Below are 18,581 nucleotides of genomic sequence, written 5' to 3'. Positions count from 1 at the left end.
TGGTGACTTGTTGTCGACATTCTCGTCCAGTCGGTCAGACACCGCGGGCTTTCAAGTCGTTTCCGGGCTTGTCCGACTCCGGCCACTATAGTGTCCCTTGAAACAGCAAACACCGGCTCCCTTGGTTACGGAACCACCCTCCATACGGGCACTAACAATGTACCCTCGTTCTAATTCACTTAGCTTCTACATAATGCACTCACAACTGTAAGAAACTCTATTCTGTTCACGACTAAAACTTGCAACGTACTGAGGACATTGCAGAGGTGGCGTTCGTGGTCAGATACAACAGCGCAACCTGCAGCCTTGGTTAGCGTTTACATTTATGTTCAAGCATGCGTTTTTTACGGTATTTCCATATTTTTGTCCAACCCTGTGCATTAATAATAAGAAGTGCAGAAATTTGATGATGATGAAACGCCAAGAATAGGAAGAAGGATTACCAGATCATAAGTTTGTTATCTATAGTTCCAGTCAGCGAACAATAGGCGCATCGGTAACCTATTGAGCCTCATGAAGCAGAGGGTTGATCGACCAGAAGATAGAGTGAATGAATTGAGCTTCTTAGGAAATACCATATCTTTCTCAAACGAAAAAGGCACACAAAAAAAATTGAAAAATTCAATTATAGTGGTAAGTGGGGCAATGGGTTGCATTTAACTTTGAATCTCTTTTAATATTACCGATTGGTGATAAAATATTAAGAATTAAAGAATAAATCATGAATGGATCATATATATGCCTCTCTGTAACAGTATAGCAATACACACAAAAAAGAGAGGTTGCATACCATTCCCCATTCACTTGGGGTAATAGTAAACAGACAGTTATTTTCTGACCCGCATATCATACACTTAAATCATACTTAAATGGTATCCCGAAACAATCAAGTTCAATAAATCCATACCTATGATAACAAGGCGTGTTTAGTAGTAACTTAAAAAGTTATATAAAAATAGTGTTCATAAATGAAATGTAATGCTAATCATTATTTCTGAATAGATCTGGCTTTGTTTAATTATTACTACGGCAGTAATTACATTTGAAGTTTGCTGCAGCATTGGCTGCACTGCATTCTGCATGAACCAACCCAGAACACAGGCTGCATCGGTACCACAGTTCTCCATCACGACCAAATTCTCCACATAAAAGGTATATGTCAGATGTGTAATTTGTCTGGGACAAACTGGAGACTAGTTCATGAGTGTCAATGTCATCCATTTCATTATCTTGACACGGTTCCGCTTAATTATCAATTTTATCTGACGAACTGCTGTCGTTAAAAAAAGTATTTTTATTTTTATTTTGTTGTTTTCCTTTTAACACTTCCTTTTCTGCTGCTACGTTAATAGGACATTTCTTATTGTCTTTCCTCACCTTCGCTTCTTCCAAAAAACTTTTGGAGTGGACATTAGAATTGTTAAGCCTTGATGTGTTTGATCCTGATGGGTTTGCTGTCATTGTAGAAATGTCTAGAATAAACACCAGTGCTCCGCTGCAACAATGTTCATCATCTTCGTTTGATTCGTCTCTTCTTTCAGCCGTCTGGAACTCCATACGTGATTCATTCATCGGAATGAATTCCTCCTCTGAGAATACATCTGGAGTAAGAGGAAAGATTCCCACCTTTTTAAAACCATAAACAGTTTTATCACTTCCTACAACCTTGGTGTGGGCAGCATGACATAAAATTGGGTCGTCTGCCATTAAGATTCTTTGATATGGATGACTTCTCACAAACAGAGTTAATTCTTTGTTGTAAGCAGCCTTCAGTGGTCCGTAGAAAGAAACATCTAATGGCTGCATTTGATGGAAAGTGTGTGGTGGCAAGGAGACCACTATAATGCTATTTTCTTTGCAGAAATAGTAACTAATTAGGGATTTGTGACAGGAACGACCGTCCGTAAGTAGAAGGGTTGAACTTGCAAGTGAAGTTTCTGTCTGTTTCGCGAAATGTCTCAGTCGTCTCAGAAACAATTCGTAAATGACCCACACTGACTTTGAACAGCAATAAATGCTTCCTCCAGGTCCTCCATGTACTAATACGGTCGACATCCTCACACCGGGAAAAATAAACATGGGTGTCACAAGCATGTCTACATACAGCTACGTTTCGGCCATGTTCCAAACTTGTAGCAGTCCGTAATTGTTTCTGTTCTATCGGACCGATGATGACTGATGAGGTTTCTGTACTGTAGACATTGCCGTCTCGTCGACATTGTAAATCCACGATAATGGAAATTCATACTTCTTAGCAACTATCATGATGTTGTTGTAACACAGTTGTATCTCTTGTTTTTTAAATGTAAGAATTCTGTTCAGACTTGTTGGCTCAGGTTTTCCTCGCGCTTAGATTTAGATGCCACCTAAAAAATCCTTGCACCCGTCTTTCGCGGTCAATTTAGTTTCAGTGCTGACCTCATGTTTTAACTTGTTTCCTACAGCATATTCGTAAGAATTTCGCCTTGATTCCGTGAAACTTACACCATAAAACAATTTCACCAATATCAGCAGATGGTCAGCAAGTTCATTTTCCTGTTGTTCACTAAACACTGTTCTTGTGTCCATTTTTGAACCACCTGTGACACCCATCTTCAACGTTTCCCGAGATGTAGCCTCTTGAATACCAAACTATCGTCCCAGTATTATCTCATTTTCTTTCCGTTTCGAACTGCACCACGGCTGCAGCTAATGATTTTTCTGTCCACGAGGTTTTAAAAGTTTTTCGGGCATAATTCCGAACGATCTGAAAATAAAATGATTCTCTTACAAAAAGACAAATTTTAGATAATATTACTAGTTTTTTAAAAAAACTCCGTAAAAGTCAAACAGTTGTTAATTACGCGACGGGTAATGGTATCCAGCACGGGTCACCATTCTCGTCTATCGTGCCATCACACCAGGTCGCACCACCTCGTTTTTTTCGCTTCCACACTTTAACAGAACAAATAACTAACGAAGCAAAGCAAGCATTTTGCAGCCCACAGTTCACAGAATATCATTAGGCACTTTGCCTACACGACAAAATAATAGTTTTCTACTTACCTTGTTTAGAACTTCGAAACCTTCTGAGAAGAATGTGTAGCAGAACAGCCGAGCGGGGTAGCCGATCCGTCTCACGGGCGCCTTGTCACGGTTCGTGCGGCTCCCCCCCTCCCTCACCCCCCCCCCCCCCCCCGTCGGAGGTTCGAGTCCTCCCTCGGGCATGGGTGCGTGTGGTTGTGTCCTTATCGTAAGTTAGATTAAGTAGTGTGTAAGATTAGGGACCGGCGACCTCAGCAGTTTGGTTCCATAAGACCTTACCACAAATTTCCAAATGTAGCAAGAGAAAAATCGAATCACATCTCAAATGACTCTCATTGAAGCAATCCCGGCTTACTACCTCTACTTGGGGAATCTGTCACTAGATGCCATTGCACTCACTTGCGTCTACGAACTGGAAACACCTGACTTTTCGTGATGAGTACCATTCTCCACTGCGTACCATTACCCGTCTCTCTTCGGCTAAAGGGACCATATACAAATCACTGAATAAAAAGGTAAGGAAAGAAAAACAAATAAAGCTATAAAAAACAATTACAATACCATCATTACTTTATGGCAGTGAGACTTGGACGATTGCAACTGGAAAGAACGAAGTATATAAGTTGCTGAAATGAGATTTTTAAGAAGAGCAGCTATAGATTATCTGATATGGTAACGAATATAACTATCAGACAAAGACTAAGTCTTAAAGCAAAAATGAACACATCAAGGAGTGGACTAATAAATGGAGGGATCAAATCACCAAAAATGAACGAAAAAAGAATGTCGAAAGTGATAACGAATTATTTACCAATGACGAAAAGATAAATAGGTAGACCAAGAAGGAGGTGCAGAGATCAAATAGAAACTAATCAAAGACAATAGAGGCACTAAACAGGAGAACGTATCAAGCAGATGCCTAACACTTGAAGGAAGAAGAAGAGTTGTACTTGCGCACGAATATAGAGAAGTAAGATAGAAAGGAACGCTGCAGTACAAGTGAAGGGCTGTTTATGACCTGCAATCGGACAGGTGATTTAAAAGCTGCATGTTCTGCTGTCTTCTTCTCAACTTCATCTCTCCGGCCCCAGCCGGAAACTGTTTCAAGGTGCTAGCTTCCTATCTCCAAGGCGATTAATTGGCGTGATTAAAAGAGGCTTTGGACGTGCAGCTTACGGTAATGGAGTTTAATGGGCGGCTGCAACGACAAATCGGTGAGCGTTACGTGCGTACGCCTCGCCAAGGGCGGCGCAGGCCCTCCTGGAAAAGAACACGCTGGTCAGCACGGAGGAGCCGTAGATCCTGCTTTGTCCAAGTCGCGTAGGTATTTAGTTCTCCTTCTGCTGCCCAATAAACGAGCAAGCTAACTGTCCTACATCGTGTTAACGTCGAGGTCATTATAAAGAGCTTCAGTCGAGTTAATAAGTCGGGCTTAATAATGGAATTAACTGCTGTTGAAACAGGTGGCTACTATGAACATAGCTAACCAAATGAAAGTAACAAAAATATGAAAGAACAGCTCTTCTTTTATCTATGAAAGGAAATGATCACATAAGGTAATTGCAACATTTTGATTAGGTAATTTAACCTGGATCACTGAAGATGAATATGAGACCTCCCCTCTGAAGATCATAGCGTTACCACATCCGTGAGGTATTGTTTTCAAATTATGAAGAATCTGAACTGGAATACAGAAGAATAACTGAACTGCTCGCTACTAAAATTACACCGCTGTTAAAGCGGCAACGAACGTGGTATTGGAATCAAGTGTTCGATATACTTGCATATGCAGATGATTAACATTTCAGCACAGCCACACAAAGTAGGTAGGAGTACCCATCTACATTTCGTATATAAGGTAATATTACGTAGATTGTTTGTTATTCAGCAACCTCATCTAATTGTTGGTCGTGTGTGAGAAGAACGTCTTGTACATTTGGTGCTCTGCAACTTGTAGAAATAGTGTATATATATCATTTTGTTAATTAATCCTTCGACAAAAGCTGCTTTGTGGTAGTATTTTACTTCACCGTACAATTGACATGACACAAACCCTATGAGTCTTACGTATTACCGAGAAAGGCAGTTTAGTAATTATTCTGGAAGTAACAGAAATTTTCACATATTTAACAAAACATCCTCACATTATTTTAAAAAACATAGCAAATTTCGCTAATATACTTAATGAAAACACATTTCTTTGTTCTGATAACAGAGATAATACAGCTTAGAAGTAGCATCATATATATATATATATATATATATATATATATATATATATATATATATATATATATATTTCGTAATTTCCTTTCCTGTTCCATCCACAGACAGAGCGAGGTAGAAAGCCTCCGTTAAGTTCCCTAATTTCTCATACCTTATCTTCGTTGTCTTCACGAGAAACGTATGTTGACGGCAGTAGAATCGTTCTGCAGTCAGCTTCAAATACCAGTTCTCTAAATTTTCTCAATAGTTTTCCTCAAAAAGTACGTTACCTTCCCTCCAGGGATTCCCATTTGAGTTCCCGAAGCATCTCTCGGTAACAAATCTAGCAGCCCGCCTCTGAATTGCTTCGATGTCTTCCTGTAATCCGTCCTGTTATGGATCCCAGACGCTTGAGCGGTATTCAAGAACAGGTCGCACTGGTGTCCTACATGCGGTCTCCTTTACAGATGAACCACACTTTCCCAAAATTCTACCAATAAACTAAAGTCGACCATTCGCCTTCCCTACCACAATCCCCACAAGCTTGTTCCATTTCATATCGCTTTTCAACGTTACGCCCAGATACAAAAACGACGCGACTGTGTCAAGCAGGACACTAGTAATTCTGTACCCAAACATTACAGGTTTGTTTTTCCTACTCATTCGCATTAACTTAACAGTTTTCTACTCGAGACATCACAATCACTCAACTTCGACACCTTCCCATACACCACAGCATCATCAGCGAACAACCGTAGTCGGACGAAGTAGCCGTGCGGTTCTAGGCGCTGCAGTCTGGAACCGCGAGACCGCTACGGTCGCAGGTTCGAATCCTGCCTCGGGAATGGATGTGTGTGATGTCCTTAGGTTAGTTAGGTTTAACTAGTTCTAAGTTGTAGGGGACTAATGACCTCAGAAGTTGAGTCCCATAGTGCTCAGAGCCATTTGAACCATTTTTTGAACAACCGTAGATTGCTGCCCACCCTGTCCACCAGATCATTTATGTATATAGAAAATAATAGCAGTTCTACCACATTTCCCTGGGGCACTCCTGACGATACCCTTGTCTCTGATAAACATTCGCCTTCAGGGACAAATATATTGGGTTCTGTTACTTAAGAAGTATTCGAGCCACGCATACATTTCGTAAAAAAATTCTTGTACCCATTACATATATGTATGAATTAATATTAGAAGAACATTACGAAATATTGTCACTGGGATGCGCTAGAGAGCATCACATATAAGGCATATCTAACTTCAGTGAAATCAAAAACCACATGCGCATAAAACACTACAATATACACTGTAAGTAACTTATTATAAGAAATATTTGTCTTTTATGTAATACAGATACCGATAATGGTAGGGAACCCCGAAACTAGTCCGCTGAAATAAAATACTACCACAAGCAGCTTTTGTCGAACTATTAGGTAATAATATGACATATGTACACTTTATGAGAGAACCGTGTTACGTAAGACTCATGTAAGGAGAAACTTCTATGATCAAGTGTCGTATTTCGACGGCGGGATGATCGTAGCTTTTCGAGACTGTGGTTCATTGTTCAGCGATGGAGCTGTTGTATATCGTATGTATTCGTTACTGCGTAACGAATATGCCACAAGACTCGAAGTACCGTTCCGTTACTGGCTGTAGGGTTTCGTTCCTCGCATGTTTTCTTCCCCGCATACAATTTGTGCCCGACTTCTGCCGAGTCGGTAGTTTTCGCGTATCTCCAATTCGTTACCCTCAGTGGACTCGGAGTAACCGAAAAGTTTCGTTACTCTCACTTCTTCATCGCCGTGCACAGTTCTTACCGACTCGGTAGTTCTAGGTTTCCTCCAACTTCCAAGTCGGCAGTGATAATGAGTACCAAACACATTTTGTCACTCACCATGTTTTCTCTCCCGCATACAGCTGGTGTCCCGCTCGGGCCGAGTGTAATCCTAAGCCTCCAGTACTCCCACATACGTTTTGTTGTCCTGTGAATTCAGACGCCGAACGCAACAGATGGCGTGAGTGACTCGTTTGGGAACTGTACCTCTCCAACAACAATTATTCAGATGTACTTACATTTCTTACAAAATGTTGGTTTGGCTGTAATATTAATTTATGATGTGCACTGAATCGAGATATTAGTTCTGTTTTACGACAACTCGTTACTATATTCGTATGAGTTTACAATAACGATAGTTGAGGTCCTGTTCTCATTGTGTAGTGCAGCCATCCTGCAGCGAAAAGAAGCAGAGGTGGGGCTCCTTTCCACAAAAGAGCCAGAAAATAGAGTGAAGAGTGACTTGTGTCGACAATGATGCTCAGAGGAAGGTCCACTATCCTCATACGGCCCCAGCACCTTGCATCATGGTATAACGTACGATTTGGTAGAGAGCACTATCACCATTGGTTCCCACAGCCGGAAATTTATAAAGCAGGTGTTACATTTCTGGCGTGTTAATATCCTCGAGATCTCAGTGACGTTCTCTTTCAACAAGATGTGCACTATAAATTATGTTTTGTTATTTCCTCTCTTTCCTCATGCTTAATTGCGATAGTCAACTATTTATTGTTTACGTATGTGCATGGATGAAAAACCAACATGAATATATTATATAAAACGTTTTAGATGCATTGCTGAATTTTATAGAACTTTTTTCCCCTTTAAGAACGGCCAATTTCGAGACCAATGTCATTTAAAAGTTCACCACACGTGTATAATCAAGCATTCTGCTCAATATGTTGTCCGCAGTGTTCGTCAGGCGCTGTGTCTCGGAGCGTTAATCGAATCCATTCAACGGCAATGGTCTTGGGGCCTTTCGGGACTCATTTGTGACACATGCCGTATGTTTTGGACTTCCTAGAAGATCTTGTAAGACATCATGCATGATCATACTCTCGTGTGAGTCTTGGCGCACCTGAAACCTACAAAATCGAGGTCGTAAAGTATAAAATTTTGCTTCACAACATTCAGCCTTGCAGGAGAAAAATAGTTTCATTTAGCTAAAATAACTGAGTGGGAATATTATCATATGCGAGATTATTACGGAATTACTCTTTTTTATATCTACTTTTAATCTCTGTAGATCAATATCCAATGCTTGGTATAGTGCACAGCTATGAACTACTTATGCTGGATGTACATGAATAAAGCATGGAAATGACATCTGCGTTTGTGTCTATTTAAGAACCTGTAAATATTCTAATTTTGTCTCCACTATCCCTACGGCAGCAGTATTTAGGGGTCATCATGATGATCCTACCTTCTCTTATTGGTGTTTGGTTCTTGGACGTTTGTAAATATACTTTTGCGACAGAAATTTGCCATAGTTCAGATTTTTCTACTTCTGTTTCTCTCTTTCTCCTTCCATGCCCATAGAGTATTTTTAGAAGTTACCTCGTCGCTGAAATTCATTTGTAAGCGAGCACCATATCGATCTATTTAAAGAACGTAGTTAAATTAATAAAATAAATACTTTTGCTGTGTCTGTTTTCACCGTCACATTCATCAGAATTATTTGACGAGCATCAGTGGTCCACGAGAGACGCCCCCATACCGTAACACTACCTCCTCCGTACTTCCCTACTGGCATTACACATGGTGGCAGGTGACGTTCCAGTCATTTGCCAAACCCTAACGCCTTCCATCGGATTGCCGAAGGGTTTTCCGTGATTCACCACTCTAAATCGCTCGTTTTCAGTCACCCACTGGCCAATGGCGTCGCTCTTCACATCACGTCAAGCGTCTTTTAGCGTTGACTACAGATATGTGTGACTCCCGAGGAGCTCCTCGACCATTGTACTCGAGTATTCTTAACTCCATACACACAGTCTCTGTGCTAGCTGGAGCTGGAGCTCACGAGGGCATCCTTCCGGTGATGTCCTGCGATTTTTTACAACAACTCTCTGTAATGACCGACGGTGCCTGTCCGTCAATAGATGAGGCCTGTCTGGTCTTGATTTAGCTGTGGTTGTTCCTTCACGTTTCCACTTCACAACACCACCACCAATAGTCGGTTTGTGCAGCTTTAGAAGGATTGGAGTATCCCTGATGGATTTTCAGTCCACATTCGAAGTCACTGTGCTCTCCTTACCAAGCCGTTCTGCTATTAGTGCTTCTCTACTAATAACTCAACGTTCTTCGCCTCCTTTTATTCTAGTCGATCTGCCTCTCTTCAGATCTAGTTGTCTATTCAGCATTACACTGGGGTGTCCGGATACTTTTGATCAGAAACTCTACATGACGTAACATGCGTTTTATAGTAATAAAGTAATACCATTGACGACTGTAGTACAATTACAACGAAATATGTCTGACTGAATGTAAAAAAGCGGAAATTTATTCCTTAAGGCAGCGGAGTGCACATGCTTAATTTGTGTTATTGTAAAGATATAGCGTGAAATATGTGCGAGATGTATCAAAAAGCTTTTTAAGCATCAGAGGCAGAAACAGATTGTCTTCTTTATTTCTCATTTCGCCTTAATAGGGATCCTACGGGATATAAGCGGAGAGAAAGGCAAGTAAGCGAGTTATGTTATGTTAACCGGAGACCTATAAACGACGGAGAGGCTCCATCCCCGTCGCAGCCGCAGTGGTCAGCAACCCCACGAAGACTACCGCAGTCCACTTCACTCCTCCGCCACCCCACACTGAACCGAGGATTATTGTGCGGTTCGGCCCACGGTGGACCCCCAGAGAATGTCTCACACCAGACGAGTGTAACCCCTATGTTTGCGTGGTAGACTAATGGTGGTGTACGCGTACGTGGAGAACTTGTTTGCGCAGCAATGGTTCAAATGGCTCTGAGCACTATGGGACTTAACAGCTGTGGTCATCAGTCCCCTAGAACTTAGAACTACTTAAACCTAAGTAACCTAAGGACATCACACACATCCATGCCCGAGGCAGGATTCGAACCTGCTACCGTAGCAGTCGCGCGGTTCCGGACTGCGCGCCTAGAACCGCGAGACCACCGCGGCCGGTTTTTGCGCAGCAATCGCCGACATAGTGTAGCTGAGGCGTAATAAGGGTAACCAGCCCACATTCGCCGAGGCAGATGGAAAACCGCCTAAAAACCATCCACAGTCTGGTCGGCTCGCCAGACCTCGACACAGAGCCGCCGGGCGGATTCGTGCCGGGGACCGGCGCTCCTTCCCGCCCGGAAAGCCGTGTGTTAGACCTCACGGCTAACCGGGCGGCCTCAAATAAGCGAGTACTTCGGAAAAAACTGTTTTTTTTATAGTAAATGAAATATTGAATGGCACGTTGACAGTATTAACGAAGCACATAGCAACAACAACAACAACAAGTACTACTACTACTACTACTACTACTACTACTAAAACTAAACTCCGTCCGAACAGGCCGTCAAAGCCGAACGGTCCGACTGGCCACCGTGTCGTCTTCAGCCCACAGGCGTCACTAGTTCCGGATGTGGAGGGGCAGCACACCGCTCTCCCGTTGTCAGTTTACAAAGACCGGAGCCGCTACTTCTCAATCAAGCTTGCCAACAGCCCTCGGCAGACCGGATGGTCACCCATCCAAGTGCTACCCCAGCCCGACAGCGCTTAACTTTGGTGATCTGACGGGAACTGGTGTTACCACTGCAGCAAGGCCGTTGGACTCCTCCTCCTCCTCCTCCTCCTACTACTACTACTACTACTACTACTACTACTACTACTACCACCACCACCACCACCACCACCAAATACAAAGAAATAAAACTATGCAGTACACACGGTGAAGTGAGCTTGTATACACGAGATTTCAACCACGTGTACACATGGAAACTGACTTACAATCTGTGTTGGGCTGAGAATGAAGAGCAAGCAACAAGGTTTCGTGAGAAAAAAGAAAAGAAAATTTCTTCCACTGCAGAGATTTATGCTTTTTATTTACAAAGATAGGTTGCAATAATCAACCATTAATTTATGGTATTGCCGGCCGCGGTGGTCTCGCGGTTCTAGGCGCGCAGTCCGGAACCGCGCGACTGCTACGGTCGCAGGTTCGAATCCTGCCTCGGGCATGGATGTGTGTGATGTCCTTAGGTTAGTTAGGTTTAAGTAGTTCTAAGTTCTAGGGGACTGATGACCACAGCTGTTAAGTCCCATAGTGCTCAGAGCCATTTGAACCATTTGAACCATTTATGGTATTGCGGAACGTGTAAAACAGTATTTTCCCTATCGACATTAACACCTTCAAATAATTCTATGAGAAGAAAATGATTAAAAACAGCTTAAAATTCATTAAATTCCAGGTACTTAGACTGTTCACCAGTGTGTGATATTCTAAAACTCAGACGTAATTTTCATGTGGGTTCATTTGTGACGAGAACTTCGGTTTCCCGGAAAGTTTACGCTGCACTGTTAGGCAACGTTTCATGGAAATGAATATATTTCTCTCGTCTCCATCACCATCCTTCCAGCTACTCTTGGGCAATTAGCTCATTTTCCAAGTTTTTAGAAGCGGAGAGCCAACTTACCAGCGTTTGACGACCAACAACTCACCCTCAAAGACATGACTTTACTTTCCGGTCAGCGGATTATGAGCAACAAGATGTCGGGAGACAGAAAGCGAGTCTTCCCTTCCTCCCCGTTGTATGTTTGGTCTTTGTCCTTGACTAAAAAATACGTCTCTGATATAAAGCTCTGTTACCATCATTTGCAAACTAACATGAGGATGTACTAGAAATCATATAAAATTAATAGAACATCTGTGAAAACTTCTACGACGACTTAAAAGTGAAATACAAGACCGTTGACTGTGAGCATATATTTGATACCGCTCCGGTAAATTAAAAAAAATATGTATAATAAGCAGGCCGTCTCTTTTTTATTTACAACTAAAAATGTCGTTTATCAACTCTATGAAGACTGTAAGACACCTTGAATAAAAATATTATGTGTATTGTATTTACTAATATTTTCGTAAAAGGCATGAAAAGAAAAGACAAAGAGAATTTTGAGAGTAGAAATAAATCCTCAGGAAGGGATTATAAAGAGTAGACGAAAACTTCATATATAAAACAATATACTTTTATTATTTTAAATTGAAATTTACACATGCTGGGGTGATATTCATCGTGAAAACGAGGGAAGTAGTACTCTTCTAGCTACCTTGCACAAGTTATAAATTCCGCATCAATTACATATTTGTTTTAACGTTTCTATAGAAAAAGAAACTGTGTTTTCATCCATAAAAGGTTCGGTCTCATCGCAGAGTTTGGCAGCAAACCACAGGTAACACATCATTTCGCCAAATACTGGCAAAGATAACTGGTAACGTATAGTGGAATGGATTTTGATGCAGTCTATTCAAGATGTGATTTCTCTTTCCCTCTCGATCAGATAAAAGCAGTTTTGAAGCGCTGATCAAATTATTTATCTGATGATTAAAACAGACGTCGCAGGGCTGCACTAGCGGAGTGCATTTGGGGTAGTCACTTTAATACTGCGAGGTGGCAATCTTCCACCATCTTGAAAGTCTCGCCGCACAGTTGTGGATTTGTTTGTTTCCCACAGGAGTCAATTAACAGAAGAAATTTGTTCTTCTGCATGTAGGGCTTCTTTACATCGGTCAGAAATTTTTTGTATAACTCTGTTGTTTTCCATATTTTGATGAAGTAATGACGACATCTTCTATTTTGGCACGTGTACATCCATCATTATTTGAATCCTCGGTTCGGAATGGTATACGTTGACTGTTGGTAATAATTTTTCAGAGAGAATTATAGCATATTGCGCCGTATACGTTCATATTAAGATTTATTTGAAGTTTAAGTATGTAAAAATTGAAAATAAAATAAAAATTTTGTACTATTACCGGTATGTCCTCTTTCCTCTGAGCCAACGGCTGCCTGGAAGCTACCTTAAAATAAATGGCTCATACCGCGGGTGACTCGTGCCAAAAATGCTATTTTTTCTAAACGCATAGCCATCTGGAGCTCCCATTTCTGTCACTTTCATTTCTAGCCAAGCCCTTCATATGATAAAAGTTGGCTGAGTCCCGTTGTTGGTGACTAGAACTTTCTACTTTGCAAATGCTAAAAATGCAACAGTATTTATGCAAATGTGTTTATGCCTTGTTACTGGGTACTAAAAATGTACATTTTAGCAGCAATCAGTGTACTACAACCATCCTCCCAGTCCAGTGGAAATTTTGGAGTTATCCATTAAATGCAAGAAAGTACCAAAAATGGATGCCAACAAAACTAAAGTAGAATTTGAGCAACGTACTTAACAATACCCCCCCATGAACCATGGACCTTGCCGTTGGTGGGGAGGCTTGCGTGCCTCAGCGATACAGATGGCCGTACCGTAGGTACAACCACAACGGAGGGGTATCTGTTGAGAGGCCAGACAAACATGTGGTTCCTGAAGAGGGGCAGCAGCCTTTTCAGTAGTTGCAGGGGCAACAGTCTGGATGATTGACTGATCTGGCCTTGTAACATTAACCAAAACGGCCTTGCTGTGCTGGTACTGCGAACGGCTGAAAGCAAGGGGAAACTACGGCCGTAATTTTTCCCGAGGACATGCAGCTCTACTGTATGATTAAATGATGATGGCGTCCTCTTGGGTAAAATATTCCGGAGGTAAAATAGTCCCCCATTCGGATCTCCGGGCGGGGACTACTCAGGAGGACGTCGTTATCAGGAGAAAGAAAACTGGCGTCCTACGGATCGGAGCGTGGAATGTCAGATCCCTTAATCGGGCAGGTAGGTTAGAAAATTTAAAAAGGGAAATGGATAGGTTAAAGTTAGATATAGTGGGAATTAGTGAAGTTCGGTGGCAGGAGGAACAAGACTTTTGGTCAGGTGATTACAGGGTTATAAATACAAAATCAAATAGGGGTAATGCAGGAGTAGGTTTAATAATGAATAAAAAAATAGGAGTGCGGGTTAGCTACTACAAACAGCATAGTGAACGCATTATTGTGGCCAAGATAGACACAAAGCCCATGCCTACTACAGTAGTACAAGTTTATATGACAACTACCTCTGCAGATGATGAAGAAATAGATGAAATGTATGACGAGATAAAAGAAATTATTCAGGTAGTGAAGGGAGACGAAAATTTAATAGTGATGGGTGACTGGAATTCGTCAGTAGGAAAAGGGAGAGAAGGAAACATAGTAGGTGAATATGGATTGGGGGGAAGGAATGAAAGAGGAAGCCGCCTTGTAGAATTTTGCACAGAGCATAACTTAATCATAGCTAACACTTGGTTCAAGAATCATGAAAGGAGGCTGTATACATGGAAGAAGCCTGGAGATACTGACAGGTTTCAGATAGATTATATAATGGTAAGACAGAGATTTAGGAACCAGGTTTTAAATTGTAAGACATTTCCTGGGGCAGATGTAGATTCTGACCACAATCTATTGGTTATGAACTGCAGATTGAAACTGAAGAAACTGCAAAAAGGTGGGAATTTAAGGAGATGGGACCTGGATAAACTGAAAGAACCAGAGGTTGTAGAGAGTTTCAGGGAGAGCATTAGGGAACAATTGACAGGAATGGGGGAAAGAAATACAGTAGAAGAAGAATGGGTAGCTCTGAGGGATGAAGTGGTGAAGGCAGCAGACGATCAAGTAGGTAAAAAGACGAGGGCTAATAGAAATCCTTGGGTAACAGAAGAAATATTGAATTTAATTGATGAAAGGAGACAATATAAAAATGCAGTAAATGAAGCAGGCAAAAAGGAATACAAACGTCTCAAAAATGAAATCGACAGGAAGTGCAAAATGGCTAAGCAGGGATGGCTAGAGGACAAATGTAAGGATGTAGAGGCTTGTCTCACTAGGGGTAAGATAGATATTGCCTACAGGAAAATTAAAGAGACCTTTGGAGAGAAGAGAACCACTTGTATGAACATCAAGAGCTCAGATGGCAACCCAGTTCTAAGCAAAGAAGGGAAAGCAGAAAGGTGGAAGGAGTATATAGAGGGTTTATACAAGGGCGATGTACTTGAGGACAATATTATGGAAATGGAAGAGGATGTAGATGAAGATGAAATGGGAGATAAGATACTGCGTGAAGAGTTTGACAGAGCACTGAAAGACCTGAGTCGAAACAAGGCCACGGGAGTAGACAACATTCCATTTGAACTACTGATGGCCTCGGGAGAGCCAGTCATGAAAAAACTCTACCATCTGGTGAGCACGATGTATGAGACAGGCGAAATACCCTCAGACTTCAAGAAGAATATAATAATTCCAATCCCAAAGAAAGCAGGTGTTGACAGATGTGAAAATTACCGAACTATCAGTTTAATAAGTCACAGCTGCAAAATACTAACGCGAATTCTTTACAGACGAATGGAAAAACTGGTAGAAGCCGACCTTGGGGAAGATCAGTTTGGATTCCGTAGAAATGTTGGAACACGTGAGGCAATACTGACCTTACGACTTATCTTAGAAGAACGATTAAGAAAAGGCAAACCTACGTTTCTAGCATTTGTAGACTTAGAGAAAGCTTTTGACAATGTTAACTGGAATACTCTCTTTCAAATTCTGAAGGTGGCAGGGGTAAAATACAGGGAGCGAAAGGCTATTTACAGTTTGTACAGAAACCAGACGGCAGTTATAAGAGTCGAGGGGCATGAAAGGGAAGCAGTGGTTGGGAAAGGAGTAAGACAGGGTTGTAGCCTCTCCCCGATGTTATTCAATCTGTATATTGAGCAAGCAGTAAAGGAAACAAAAGAAAAATTCGGAGTAGGTATTAAAGTTCATGGAGAAGAAGTAAAAACTTTGAGGTTCGCCGATGACATTGTAATTCTGTCAGAGACAGCAAAGGACTTGGAAGAGCAGTTGAACGGAATGGACAGTGTCTTGAAAGGAGGATATAAGATGAACATCAACAAAAGCAAAACGAGGATAATGGAATGTAGTCAAATTAAGTCGGGTGATGCTGAGGGAATTAGATTAGGAAATGAGACACTTAAAGTAGTAAAGGAGTTTTGTTATTTAGGGAGTAAAATAACCGATGATGGTCGAAGTAGAGAGGATATAAAATGTAGACTGGCAATGGCAAGGAAAGCGTTTCTCAAGAAGAGGAATTTGTTAACATCGAGTATAGATTTAAGTGTCAGGAAGTCGTTTCTGAAAGTATTTGTATGGAGTGTAGCCATGTATGGAAGTGAAACATGGACGATAACTAGTTTGGACAAGAAGAGAATAGAAGCTTTCGAAATGTGGTGCTACAGAAGAATGCTGAAGATAAGGTGGGTAGATCACGTAACTAATGAGGAGGTATTGAATAGGATTGGGGAGAAGAGAAGTTTGTGGCACAACTTGACTAGAAGAAGGGATCGGTTGGTAGGACATGTTTTGAGGCATCAAGGGATCACAAATTTAGCATTGGAGGGCAGTGTGGAGGGTAAAAATCGTAGAGGGAGACCAAGAGATGAATACACTAAGCAGATTCAGAAGGATGTAGGTTGCAGTAGATACTGGGAGATGAAGAAGCTTGCACAGGATAGAGTAGCATGGAGAGCTGCATCAAACCAGTCTCAGGACTGAAGACCACAACAACAACAACAACAACTTAACAATACATTTAAATCGAACAGTTCAGTCACGGTTCGTAACCAGGAAAAAATATGTGTAAGTCCACAGGACACCATGTGATGAAACCAGCTTTTGTTTTATACGAGACAAAAACAAATATGGAATCATTTATTTCACCCATTATTAAGCATGCGCTCGAAAATTAAGTAGAATACGAGCGACATAAATCAGAGTTACTAAATGCGGTTTTCCGAAATTCCTTCACCAAAGAAGACGAAGTAAATATTCCAGAATACGAACCAAGAACTGCTGCCACCATGACTAATTTAAAGCTAGATATCCTCAGTGTAGCAAAGAAACTTAAAAGGCAAATCCTCCAGTCCAGATTGTACACCAATTAGATTCATTTCAGTGTGTGTTGATATAATAGATACGTACTTAACAGTCATATACAAATGCTTGGTCGATGAAAGTGCCGTACCTGAAGACTGGAAAGTTGCCGAAGTCAACCAGTACTCAAGAAAGGAAGTAGTAGTATTCCGATGAATTACAGACCCATATCACTGACGTCGACTTGTACAGGGTTTTGGAACATATATTGCGTTCACATATTATGAACTATCTCGAAGAAAACGGTCTGTTGACACACAGTCTGCACGGATTCAGAAAATATCGTTTTTGTGAAACTCAATTATCTCTTTATTCTTAGGAATTAATAAGTGCTATGGAGAGGGTATCTCAAATTGATTCCATATTTCCAGATACTCAAATGGCTTTTATACCGTTCCTCACAAGCGGCTTCTGAAATTGCATGCCTGTGGGGTATCGTCCCAGTTGTGAGTCTGGATTCGTGATTTTCTGTCAAAAAGGTCACAGTTCGTGATAATTTATAGAAAGGCATCGAGTAAAATAGAATTGATATCTGACGTTCCCCAAGGAAGTGTTATAGGCCCTCTGCAGTTTATAATGTAAATTAACGATTTAGGAGACAATCTTAGCAGCCCTTTTAAATTGTTTACAGTTGATGCTGTATTTTACCGTATATTAAAGTAATCAGAAGATCAAGAACAATTGCAAAATGACTTAGAATAGACATCTGTATGGTGCGAAAAGTGGCAAGTGACCCTAAATAATGAAAAGTGTGAGGTCATCCACATGAAGAAACTAAGTGGAATCCGTTAAATTTCGGTTGCACTACAAAGCTGACATACCTAACGGCTGTCAATCCAACTAAATACCTAGGAATTACAATTGCGAACAGCTTAAACTGAAACGATCACTTAGATAACGTTATGGGGAAGGCAAACCAAAGACTGCGTTTTATTGGTAGAACACTTAGAAAATGCAACACGTCTATTAATGAGAGCGCCTACACTATACTTTCCCGTCCTCTGGTTGAATAATGCTGTGTAGTATGGGATCCTTACCAGATAAAATTGACGGAGGACTTCGAAAAAGTTCAAAGAAAGGCAACTTGTTTTGCTTATCGCGACATATGGGAGCGAATACGATACACCAGCTGGCGTGACCATCATAAAAAAGATGTTTTTCTTTGTGGCGAGATGTTTTCACGAAATTTCAATCTCCAACGTTCTCCTCTGAAAGCGAAAGATACACCCACCTGCGTAGGGAGAAATGATAACTGTAATCAAATAAGAGAAATCAGAGCCCCCACTAAATGATGTAAGTGTTCGTTTATCGCGTGCACTTGTAGCGTGTGGAATGGTAGAGAAATAGTGTGAAAGTCGTTCGATAAATCCTCTGCCACGCACTTAACTGTGAATTGCAGAGCTGTCGTGTAGATGTAGACGAAAATATTGTTGACGGTCCTACAAAGTAACCTCTTTTT

The 18,581-nt window shown here is 41.2% G+C and overlaps 1 protein-coding gene and 1 pseudogene across 1 annotated transcript in view; one reads left to right on the top strand and one right to left on the bottom strand.

Annotated features, from left to right (window-relative positions):
• LOC126183546 (uncharacterized) overlaps nt 1-18,581 on the top strand; it is a 905,020-nt gene that overhangs the window by 542,257 nt on the left and 344,182 nt on the right. The window lies entirely within an intron of this gene.
• On the bottom strand, nt 10,732-10,849 carry LOC126185898 (5S ribosomal RNA; annotated as a pseudogene).

Source organism: Schistocerca cancellata, chromosome 4 (assembly GCF_023864275.1).
Source record: "Schistocerca cancellata isolate TAMUIC-IGC-003103 chromosome 4, iqSchCanc2.1, whole genome shotgun sequence".
NCBI lineage: Eukaryota > Metazoa > Arthropoda > Insecta > Orthoptera > Acrididae > Schistocerca > Schistocerca cancellata.
Note: the sequence above shows the minus strand (reverse complement) of the source record. Positions and strands in the feature narration are given on the sequence as shown.